The sequence below is a fragment of the Hetaerina americana genome, unplaced genomic scaffold (genome assembly GCF_022747635.1).
Source record: "Hetaerina americana unplaced genomic scaffold, ioHetAmer1.1.p SCAF_82, whole genome shotgun sequence".
Classification (NCBI taxonomy): Eukaryota; Metazoa; Arthropoda; class Insecta; order Odonata; family Calopterygidae; genus Hetaerina; species Hetaerina americana.
In genome coordinates, this window is record NW_027287450.1 from 990,749 (window position 1) to 1,003,464 (window position 12,716).

A 12,716-nucleotide genomic window follows, 5' to 3' on the forward strand; every position below is an offset into this window, starting at 1 on the left:
ATTCCTTTAGGGTGATTCCCCTTAAAAGCCTGTCAGGCCCGTCTTCTTATTGTGACAATTTTCCACAAATCTGGGGGATTTTCTCTGGACCTTGTTTACTCCTTTTTGCCAAATTTTCTCCCAAGGATCCCAAGTACTTGCGGCATATTCCAGATGAGGCCTGACTAGAGTTAAATAACAATTCTCTTTTACTTTCTCATTACCTTTCCACACTACCCGTTTGATGAAGCCGAGTTTCTTTAAAGCGGATCCGCATATTTTCCTGAAATGTGGTCCACAAGAAAGGCATATTGTTAGAACTACCCCAAAATATTTAACTAGATCAGCCGTAGTTACAGGGTGCGGCGATATAACTTCCTTTTTCAAACGCAAAACGCTTTCAAGAAAGGAAGTAATGAGCTAACCCTGTAGTTAGCACTGAATAATTATGTGTTCCATGCACTTGCGTGATATGGATATGAGTGAGATAATTCTGCGGTAACTCGGTTCCTTCCAATCACCAATTTTATTAGATAAGCGTTGAATTACTCCTTCCCAGTCATTGGGAACTATTTTATCTGTTAAGGGGATATTAGAAATGATGTGTGGATACGGCGATATTTCCGACGATGGCTCCTTATATATTCCAGCTATTATATTATCGGGGCTGGAAGACCCATTGGGTTTATTCTGACTGGTGACAACCTTTGTCACCAAGAGCTCGATCAAAGTTTTACATATATCTACAAGTCTATTTGAATGGCTGCGTTTAAAGGGTATTAATAGATGGTCTAATGCAGTAGAAGTCACGTCGGGTGCTCCTCATGGAGTGCTATCGGACATTTTAATCCTTCTTTACGCTAACGACATTAAATCGGTGGTTAATTATAGCATGTGCTAATTTACTAACGACGCAGTGGCTAACAGATTTATCCCCAGTTCTGAGGATAAATAGCATTAACGTATGATCTTTATACAATACAATGTTGATGCAACACTTGGAAATGAGAATTAAACTTAAAAAAGTGCGTGGTGATGAATTTTTGGAATGGGAGTCGTTCACTCCCGAGCGCCCACTACATCCACAAAACCGAAATAAAAGGCGCAGATTCGATTAAATACTTCAACGTTACCCTTAATCTTGACCTCTCCTGGGTAAAATATACGTATATGGAGGATGTGTAGATAAACTTGCAAAAATTAGGATTTATTGGAATAGTATTCGGTAAATGTAGCAAGAAGGTTCAAAGGGCAAATTCCAAAGAAACTGCGGGAGATGCCACAACAATAACTTTTAACGGAGTCATCCGCTAATGTGCATTCTAATGCAGCAATTTCAGAGTGTAAAAATCATTCGCCTTGACTGGGATCCGAACCCAGATCCCTTAATATCTTTAGCCAGTTATCAAGACGAATGATTTTTACACTCTGAAATTGTTGAATTGTTGCATTCAAAGGGCAATATTAACTTTCGCTAGTAGAGCCTCCTTTAAAACATGCTGCAATTATATGTGATTTTCTTAAACCTGGATTGTTTGCTGGATAAAATCATGTACAGCGTAGAGGAGCGGGGTTCGTAAAACGTTGTCTTGATGAACTGCGCAGTATGTCAAGATTATTAGATGAACTAGATTGGTAATCACTCACGGAGCGAAGGTTAAATTACCCATCGAATCTCTTGCATTAATTGGGAGCAAGTTTCTTTCGCCAAGATGTTGAAAATATATTATTAATCCCATCGTACCCTAATAGGAGAAATTATGCCAAATAAAAGTAGAGAGATGGTGTAAAACAGGTAGATTAAAGGGGTCATTTTTCCCTCGAATTATTAGGGATCAGCGTTACTGCATTGCCCGCGCTAGGTGGGAAAAGTGTTTTTCTTTTTTCACTTTAAGTAGCCTAGTATGTTAATATTATTTCATCTAAACATGGCTATTGTACTTCTTGTTATTTACAGCTCTTCTCGTATTCACAGAGAAGTATAACGCAATAAGGCACGGTAGTGCATTTACCTGTGGTTATCAGGATCTTCATTATTTGAATTATTTTACATCATTATGTTGCAACTAAAAATCAAGAAAAAAGTATTGACCGCACTTTGTATTTCAGTACCTGGAAATCGTTTGTTTCGGAGTAATAAACGCATAAATGAACATCCTGTAAAATATATTTCACTGCATAAAAATATTTTTCCTCGAATGGAAGGTAAGGCCTGTGAAATTCACGTGACTCGACTACTTGTACAGATAGTTGGAAGAATTATTTGTCATACCAAATTTTAATAACTCTATAAAAGCGGTTACCGCAAAGTTAAATTAAATCACCCGAGTATCAAAATCGTAAATATGGGCTAACTAAAGCGGAATAAGTCCCTTCTCTTGACTTATCTTCGCATTTTCCTGCAAACCGTCCAATATGCTCCCTTTAGGCTGATCCACATATTCTTCTGTTATGGAACCACATGACATGTTTCAGGTACTAAATTTTTACCCTCCTTCATTTTTGCTATTTCTTCACATTGGCTACTGATCGAACAGTTTGCAGACACCACATTAGAAGTAGAGAAGGAGCCATGTCATTCTATCATGCCTCGGCACTTCGACTACGACACCAACTTGATCACGGCCGCAATTAATTTCTCATTCATCTCCGTTTTCAAATGATAATAATATCCCATGGCGGAAACTCTTGGATACTAAGTCTGCTGGGTGTTCAGGTATTCACGGATTACAGTTAATTACTAACCAAGGTGGTTCGAAGGCGGTATTTGGCCCAAAGTAATACCAGATGCAGGAAGTCATTATGACCGTTGACTAAACATGGGTATTTATTTCAGGGTGAGCATTATTTTCAAACAAAGTTATTCACTGGAATATATGGTTGGTGCGCGAAGCGAAGGCGTATCGCATGTGTAGCTCAATTACAAGCTCGAAAAAAATCCATGTACCCTTCGCCAATTAGTTAGTGAAATATGCTTCCGATGATTCTAACAATGTAATTGTTAGAATCATCCCAGCTCAAGACTAAGATTTTTTTATTAGTTATAACAACTTCCAACATGAGGGCCCAGGCATCATTGCCAAGTGTTAACCGATTTGCACACGTGATGTTTTATTCATCTTTCGCATGTGAAATGCCTCGATTCGGCCAGTCAACTTTAAACGTAACCCTCTATGACGTGCACCCAAGTACGCAATACATTACTACCATTTACTACATCAGTAATTATTGATATATGGCCCACCTTTACATGCTGTTCCGATGGGTATCCCAGTGCCGACAAGGAAATACTGCAACTTCAAGGTTACTCTCACGTGGACGATGGGCGAAAGGTCCGGAATATCCTTTTGCGATTGACTGAGATATTCATTCACACACTCGCTTCGGCACCCACAACTTCGGAGCACAAACTCTATCGGAACTTCCTATGTCACGTTGGGCATCAACTTCGAGGGTCTTCACGCGATACGGTTGAGATACGACTTTAAATTACACGGTCATTCTTTTACCCATGTGAGGGCTCAGCACTAGACGCGCAGGTCCAACCCGTGTCGCGGATGTCTTTATGCCCGCTCTGCCACCTCCCACTCTACTGCCCTCTCTCCTCCCTCTCGCCGCGGCAAGGGAACTCGATCTCAGGTGGCCGTGGTCCATTCTTCTAAGAAGGAAGCTGTCTGGGGAGGGGCGGGCCGCCCTAATTCCCCCTGATGGGGAAATGGGATGCGATCGAGTGGGTAAGGCCGCCGGCCTGACTGCAACGCCGAGCGGTCGGTCGCTTTCGCCTGCTGCCTCTCAGCCCCCGCGCGCCATCCGCCGGACGCGTTACGTCATCTGTTTCGTGGTAAACCGGGAAGCATTGCGAGACGCACTCAACTTCTTTGGATATGGCTTTTTGTTCCACCATACCTCTCAGATCTTTCTGCACAACAGTGGTGAGCGTTGGCCTGAGTAAGGATACATCTTCGTTAGCGTACACTAGGACCTCACGAAAGGACAAAACAAAAAGCAAAACTGAAACAATCCATCTAAATTGTCTCGAGAGGTTTCATATTGATCTTCCTCCTTCCTCTCCGTATGTCTTATTGTTCCTTGGGCGTTAAATTGGCAGGCAGCTGTTTCCCGTCTCTTTTTTCCTGCGCTCCAAGTCATATGAGAGGGCTCTAATTAAGAATTACAGCCGTTGAGTAATTCTTGCATTGCTAGTAGTGCTGTTAACTCTCGTCGACAGAGAATAGGTGGGAATAGCCACAATGCCTATAAAACACAGTAATCAACCCAAAGGTCGGTTTGGTAGGTGATGGCAGAGTTCACCGAGTACTAAGCCCGACGGCGTGTGAAATTCACATATCAGGGTAGGGGGGCCAGTTCCTTTCCCTGTGCCGGTTATGGTTTCCCAGGAAGACCTGGTACCCGAAAAATCACATAGCTTGGGTGGAGCTGCAAGTGCCCAGAGTGCCTTGCCCGGGAATCGAACCCGGGACCCTCCGGTCAGTAGTCCAACCCTCTACCCCCTGGACTACCGCGACCCACGCAATGCCTGTATAGTACCGAAAAATCCGAAGATATGACCGATTTATAATTTTCTAAAATATTCCACAGATGTGGGGGTAGTCAAATGAAAACCGAACACCCGCTTCAACAACCAGTCCGCGCACCAACAAGGATACAACTCAACAACTTCATCCTCCTGTGCGTTGCCCTTATCCAGTTCTCCCGCCACAGCGATGGCAGTATCGATACGTAGCAACAGTGTTGCCACCATTCGCATGGAATGAGTGTTATGGCGGGTGTTCGGTTTTAATTTGACTGCCCCAAGTACTTATGAGTATTCTGACAGAGAAAATCTTTCTTGAGACAGAGAGGAATGTAACTATTTATCAACTAATTCGCTATCCTTAATTTATCTATTTCTATGGGAGACCTGTGAATGAATGAGTAATTTATGTGGTATCTACCTATTTGTAGGTTTCACATTGCTTGTTATAGGCGTTTAAAAAAATGTAATCATTTCGGAATTTCGGAAAAATCCCTTATTATCAGCAAAATGTCTCCAAATTAATGCTATTCTATGCCTCAGAGAAATTTAGAGAGTTCCAAAGCCGTCCCAGTTAAAAAAAGAGACGCGATTATTTATAATGCTTTGTTTCTTGAATAAATTAATCTCATTTGCTGCCCTCCATCGATTTCATCTCGCCACCTTAGCCCACACCTGTCAGTTGAACTATACACTCAATACATGTCTGTTGGCGCCTGTCCATAGCTTTGCCATGAGTTCTCAAAACGGTGGCATGTGCTCATATTAAGTATGAAGGAAAAGTGTATTTCATTGGTTACGAGTTCTTCAATTACGCCCGAATAATAGTTCACGCTATTAATGGCTCAATAAGATTAGATCAATGTACGTAATAATAAGCATCGTGTTCGCTTCCCATGCAGTGACTGAATACTCTTTCGAAGAGTATTGGCAAATATCCTATTGATAGGCATTGTTGATTTGGCCTCGTAACTAATCATCAGTGTAGGTAGATTTGATAGTTCGGAAGAAACGAAGGTTAAATACTAAGCAGTTGAGCTTTTTGTACATTGTCGAGAAAGGGTAATAAGTAGAGACAAGTGGTGGCGAGTGACGAATGGCAAAGGGATCACGTTTTAGTCTCATTCGAAATATTATTAGTGATTGAAAGAATTAATCACCCCAGACAGACCGTCGTCAAAGGCCTGCTTTAAATTTGCGGCCACGATTAAAAATCATCTCAATTCTAAACCATCATTTAATACAGAACTTAGTAAATATATCAATTGGTACCACGAAATAAGGCACGAAACTTTAGAGATGGTTCGGTTTAAAAATTTATCCAAGCATTGTGACTTTCGAGACCAATTTACAGATAATCTCGTAGACAGGCAATTGATCAGCACTCGTGACAACTCTGCCATGGAACAGGAAAAATATCTTTGCACTCGAGATGGCGGCGCAACAGGTGGCATCGATGCAAGTGGCAAACAATCGTGAAGTTTCTCTGTCTCACCAGTCCAGGGCGGCTTGAGACCATGGCAAAGATAACACCAGCATCGCGGTGGCCAAGTGTACAGTGTCTGGTGGGTTGCAGGCACGACAGTGTTTTTGCTGTGGAAAAACAGGCAATTTTATACGTGCCTACTCTTTTCGTGAATATATTTGTAAGCTATGTAAAAATAAATGATATGTAGGGCATACTTGTAGGCGTAAGTTTCAGTATTATTGCGATGACAAGAGCTTAATTCAGGAAATAAATCTAATTGGTTTTGTGATACTAATTACTCGTAAAATCCTAGAGAATTATCAGCACGGGAAAATCAGTACGTGAGCTCACGTTAAGTGAAAATTTGAATGATTAAGAATATTACATTTCAAATTTATATTGAATAAATTATACCAAACCCATCGTTGAAGAAAACTTTTGAGTTTATTAAAGATTATGTGATAATGGAAGTTGTTAAGTTTAGTATAGCAAAATTAGTATGTTTGAGGAAGATTATGTTCCTGTAGTCTTAGAAAAGGCCTAAATAATTGTTCAGCCATCTGGAGCTACGATCTCTGGATTTAAGACTCAAATTTTACAGTAATGAATGCATCAAGCTATTTGGTACATAGTAATTGGCCGTTGTAAGTTGAACATGAATTGAAAGGTGAACAATTAGAGTTATGTGTAATTACCAACTACGGATAACCATATTTGTGTAGGTTTTGGATTTAAGGAGCTTCAGGGAGTTGTTGTGTGATATTTATTTGAACGGTGTAGACATAAACTAGGGGAGAGTTGGGTGTTCAAGTGAAGCAAGCAATGCAGTGAAACTTAATTATTTTACTGTGACAATTGCTCGTATTTGTGTACATGTCAGTGAGTGGTTACACTATTACTTTTTTCGGATTTCCCAGAGTTTCTTTGGATTTTTAAGTAATTTAATTTGTAAATTCACAGAGATTTTCGCGCATTATACACGAGGTCTGTTCAAAAAGTATCGCGACTTATGTATTTTTTCAAAATTTATTTATTTATTCATGAATATCTATTTGGTCCCCCTCAAAGTAATCCCCATTAGATATTGATAGACACGTGTGCCAACGTTTTTTCCAAACCTCGAAGCACTTCAAAAAATCATTTTTTGTGATCTTGTTCAGCTCCTCCTTCGATTCAATCCTTTTTCTCGTCAATCGTAGCGTAGAAGTCGTCTTTTCATGGGCCTCTTCAGTTTCGGGAAAAAGAAAAAGTCACTGGGTGCCAAACATGGGGAATACGGTGGCTGAAGCATCATTAGTTTATTGTTTGTAGCCAAAACTCGCGCACAAGTAACGATGTGTAAGCAGGGGTATTGCTATGGTGCAAAAGCCAATTTCTGTTCTTCCACAAATTCGGGCGTTCGTGGCGGATGGCTTCGCGCAAATTGCGCATGACTTGCAGGTAATATTCCTTATTTACCGTTCTACCCTGTGGCAACAACTCATGATGCACCACGCCCCTGCAATCGAAAAAAACTGCCAGAAAAACTTTCACATTCGACCGAACTTGGCGCGCTTTTTCGGCCTTGGCTCGTGCTGCAGCTTCCATTGGGACTAAGGGAGTTTCACGTCATAACCATAGGCCCATTATTCGTCACGGGTTATGACCCTCTGGAGCAAATTTGGGTCCTCGCGGACAGAGTCCAAAACCTCATTACTAATGCTAATGCGCTGCTGTTTTTGGTCGAAATTAAACAATTTTGGTAGGAATTTCGCGGCGACCCGTGTCATGCCCAATTCATTGGTAAAAATCGAATGACACGAGCCAATCGATATGTTTAGGTCCTCAGCAACTTCTCTAACGGTGATTCGACGATTGGCCAATACTATTTTCTTCTCTTCATCAATCTTTTCGTCTGTCGTTGACGTGCTCGGGCGTCCGACACGCTCTTCGTCCTTCACTTCTTCCCGGCCCTCTGAGCACATTTTATACCACCGATAAACGTTTCTTCGGTCCAAGGTAGCCTCTCCATATGCCACAGCCAACATTCGGAATGCGCCCGCGCACTTAATTTCGTTTTTCACACAAAATTTGCTACAGAAAATTTCGGCATAATTGAAAGACATAAGTACCAACATAAAGCCACAAAAAAATCGAAAATTAAATACACGTAACCGGCGTAAATTCAAAATTCGCGATACCTTTTGAACAGACCTCGTAGGTGTTTACCACAATAAACCAATAAACTGAAAACTTAAATAAAATATGACTCCTAAGTATCATAAACAAATATCTATATCCTTTTCTCTCAGGGTTGCACTAAAATGAAAAAGATTAGCAGTTAAGGAAATTATTTTATCAATAACTACTAGTTTCGTGGTGATAACGGGCAGTTTCAATACTCAGTGCAGTGTTGCATTGCATATTCGTTCGATACGATGAATGGGGAAAGATTTTAAAGTAAAAGTTTTCATAACACGGAAATAAATGTTTATTTTCAAGTTTTTAAATATAGTTGTTTAAATAGGCCAAGTTTTTCGAGATCACCTGGCGGCTTTCATTTTTTATTCGGCTGTATTTTTGGGATAATGATTCAACAAAATAATTTAAATATCTTCAGATAGTTCTTTGAAATTCATCCGAGGAACCCCGGCAATCGTTCCAAAAGGAGATATGGCAATGTTTGTGAAGTTTTAGAGGAAGGTTCGTCTAACTTAAATTTGAGAATCATCTCCGAATTTAAAATAGTAATGTATTCATTTTATTACATGTGTGTCGCATGTTTACAGAAAATAGCTTTTAAGTTTATCACTCAGCTTCATCTTGTATTATAAATCCTGCAAGAGCATTCCAATGTTACGGACGTGGAAATAGTCGGCACAATAGTAGGAACAAATATATCTGTTAATTGATGAGGTCTCCTTGCAGTCTATTCTCGCATCTTGAGCTCCATGTTTTCGAGTAACACTGTGGAACAAAGCAATGCTAATAAACTTCGTATCGTCTTCGGTATCGCAGAAGTAGGCGTCTGCGCTCATATCGATGAATTGACAGCAGCAGACCCTTCCGGGGCGAGGAAGGAGCGGACAACACTAGGCCACCAGGCTTCCTGTCTAGGGTGGGCCTTCGGGCTTGTTTGCGAGTACTTTGATAATAGATGAAATGCCTCGAAATGAGGCAACCGATAGGATAGGCATGAGAAGGGCTTCATGATCTTGAGCATAAGATATTCCTTCCTCGCATTAGTATTTAATAGGAAGGGATGTCACTTCAATGCGTATAATACCCTCCCGTTTGCACATTATTTCGTCTTCATATCGCTGGGTTAACCCGTAATTTTTCCAATATGACCAACAGACGGAAAATATAATGTTTTGGCTCAATTAGACCAAAATTTATATCTTTAGATGTTATTAGCTGTCATTCTGAAAGAATATATATTCCTCCTAAATTATGAAATAATGTCTTATAACTGTAAACTCCCAGTTTAAAAGTTTACGTGGACATATATTGACTCCCGAACGAACATTCTATTGCTAACTTTTATTACTTCCACCAGATTATCTTGATGTAAAAAGGTGGCAGCAGTGCAACTAAAGGCAACAATGCTAAAGTTGAATATATGTGGTGATTAAAGGTATGAGGATTGATGGCTTTCCCGAGGGAGGTGAATACAAGGCATAATAACATGCCTTTCTGGCACGGATCTTTTTTCTAAAAGGCCTTTTTGGAGAAGTGACCACTATCGGGTTAGTGTGTGAATACGTACACACCCGTCCATGTCCTGTTAACATCAGAGACGTACTTCCGTGTATGTGAAAAACTGTTGGAAAGGAAATTTAATATCGTCTTAAAATTTCCTTTAAATTTCTACGGTATACAATTTCGAGTCCCGGAAATTACAAAAGTTACAACGGAAAAATTGAAGTTGATCGAAGATATTTTGATGGATTTCAGGTTTTACCTCGAAATTGTTTGGGTATTTCCATTGAATGGTTTATGTTTTGTTGAATTTGTGGAGTTTTCTTAATGAAGCAAAAAGATTTCCACCCTGTACTCTGGATGTTTGTGGAAAGAATCTTTTGGAAAGCGTTTTCTTGCAACCATCAAATGTAATAGGTTCAAAAATTGTACTGTCTGAACTCCATAACTTAGGAGTTTATTAAACTATACTAAGAGAGAAATGATTCTTTAATGGTAAAATCTACCACCCTCAAAAAATTTACCACCACTTATCCAACGTATTATATCTCTGTACATAATAACGACGAAATTCAGAGCAAGTACTGCAATTTTGGAATATTTTCTGTCTTCCCCTCCTTCAATTAAAACATTCATCAAGTAATGGTGTATGTTCTTTGTATTGTTTTAGGTTTTTAATCTACCATAATCTATACTTAGTGTCGATGTGTAACTGTAAGCACTGAAGTTTGTAGCTTTGGAATGAGAAAACGCTACAGTGGACACCAATCAATGATTTATGAGTACATCACATTTTATCTTATTTCATTGCGCGCATATTATCCGGAGCCGAGAGTCACCATATCTGAAGAAGAACAAGGGGACCCTTTGCAATAATTTATTAGAGAAGTATTTTTATGTAACAAATAAACTTCTGGAACGTTTTGAACATACTACCTCGTACATACAGATGCCGTGAGAATCTTTGAGCACTTTTTGTGACCAAGGACAAAGGGATTTACGGGAAGCACCTTCAATAGCATATAGTGTCAAAAAAAGGTGAAGTTATCACTTATTATTAAGTATCATAACTTACTATTGCTGTCCTTAAGTATGAAGTCCAATGTTGCGGTTAATAAGATATATACGCGTACAATGTTGAGCAAGACATTCATTGTCGAGGTTATCCAGATTGCAAGATTTGTGACAGCCGCATCTTCCATCAATAAATAGGTCATCCAAATGTTTTTTGTTTCGACCGTTGATTTGAGTTGATCTCTTCAGTGGAGACGACCTGGAAGCCATGCCTTTTGCCATCTAGGCATAGAGGGCAAGTTTCCTCATTTTCATGTGATTTGGAAACCTCTCAATGTGCTGATTTTCCAACTGGTGTTTAATTACTTAACACGCATACATTATAAAAATCCATGGTTTCCCTTCTGGAATGGCTTATTAAATATATTTTGGTCAATGAAATTCACTATTTTCCTCTTTTTAATGAAGAACATATGCTAGAAAATATGAATGCACCTATTTCGGACAAAGCCATTTTGGCACAAAAAAATGACGATCAGGTGACTTTGATTGTATGAGTAATAATTTATAAAATCAAATGTAACATCATACTTTTTCCGTTTGTTAAAACGAAGATAAATAACAAAAATGAATTTAAAAGCATACGTGGGCCGGTAGCATTCCAAATGGAGCAGGAGTCATCATTGCTAATCCATCCAGTGAACGTATGTTTTGAGTTCAAAAACTCTTATGTATCACACGGTCCTTACAATTATTTCTTTATTAAGTTTTTCATATTTTCTCCTTGCTTTCATGCCGTTCAAAATTTTATTTTCCTCCGTGCTCTCGCCCACTTACGTGATATCTTCCTTTCTGTCACCACCTCCAACATCCCACGGCATTCTCCACCATCTTCCCACGATATTCACTTTAGAGTTTCACATAGCTTTTCCTCCCTTCAACCACCATATTTAAAAGTTCATTGTTAGCCTCTTCTCTTCCCAGCTATTTTTTTTTAATTCTATTCCACACCAAAATCCCTAAAAGCCCATCGTCTTCCGTCACATTTCAGGGCTTTATCCCTGAAATATAATTAGCCTCCCTAATTGATAGTCAATATGCTACGCTCCACTTTCTTGACTTATCTTTTCTTTGCCTTTACTTAGCGTGCACATCAACAATTTCCTTCTCTTTGAAAATTATTCTTTGGGCGATGGAATTTTTTTCTCCTCCAGGCATCTCAACTACCGTCGAGTGAAGGATGCATCGTAGGCACACGAACTGCTCCGCTCAACTATTTTACTACCTCCTATTTTAATTTTAGAATTAGCCTCCCTGATTCTCCACCATATTATTTATTAATTTCCCTAGAGATAAGTGGTGCTGATCCTGTACGGCACTCAATAAAGATTGCAATCCCTTGGCTGGCTTGACAATTTTTGTCTGATCAACTACAAAACAAACTGAATGGCTATTGTACAATTTTTAGAAACCATCTCAAAAACGTTTTTGCGTCTATGGTAAATTAATCAGTAGTTATGCCCTCTAAAAAGGTAATAGTTTTTGCAAAAAATATATTATTTTGAGCCGCAACGAAAACTGTAAGAACATGACCGACGGCAGATGTCGTTGGCCTGTCCATTCGTTGATTGCAAGCCATTTTGTCAAAACAAAGGCTAACAGCGACCATTCTGTTAGTGTGTATAAATGAACTAAAAAATAAGGAAAAATTGATGTTTTGTACGGATTTGTGGAAATGTACCTTAATAAAAATTCACCTGATATATTATTAGTCTCGTGTAGTAGCAGAGCAAAGAAAGATAGGTGAAGTATATTTTCAATTTGCGTGAAGTGCTGTGAATTTATTTCAATCCCGTTCTGATTTTCTGATCTGATCACTTCAATTTAAGTATCTCAACGTTACTAACATAAAATTTTAGACGCATTTTGTTTATGGCAAAGGAATTATATAAATGCAGCTAATCATATTATTGCAAATTCTAAGAAGATTTTATTGTTGTGCATGCCTACTGATCATCATATAACTAGATCTCTCACTCA

General features: G+C 39.3%; 1 protein-coding gene across 2 annotated transcripts in view; it reads right to left on the reverse strand.

Annotated features, from left to right (window-relative positions):
• LOC139698330 (sialin-like) overlaps positions 1–3,712 on the reverse strand; it is a 122,478-nt gene extending 118,766 nt beyond the window's left edge. Inside the window, exon 1 of one of the 2 annotated variants that reach the window (XM_071597235.1) lies at positions 3,224–3,712. The gene's annotated coding sequence lies outside the window, so the exon portion shown is untranslated. The remainder of the gene's footprint in view (positions 1–3,223) is intronic. The other variant, XM_071597233.1, reaches the window with a different exon arrangement.
• Between the last annotated feature and the right edge of the window lie 9,004 nt (positions 3,713–12,716).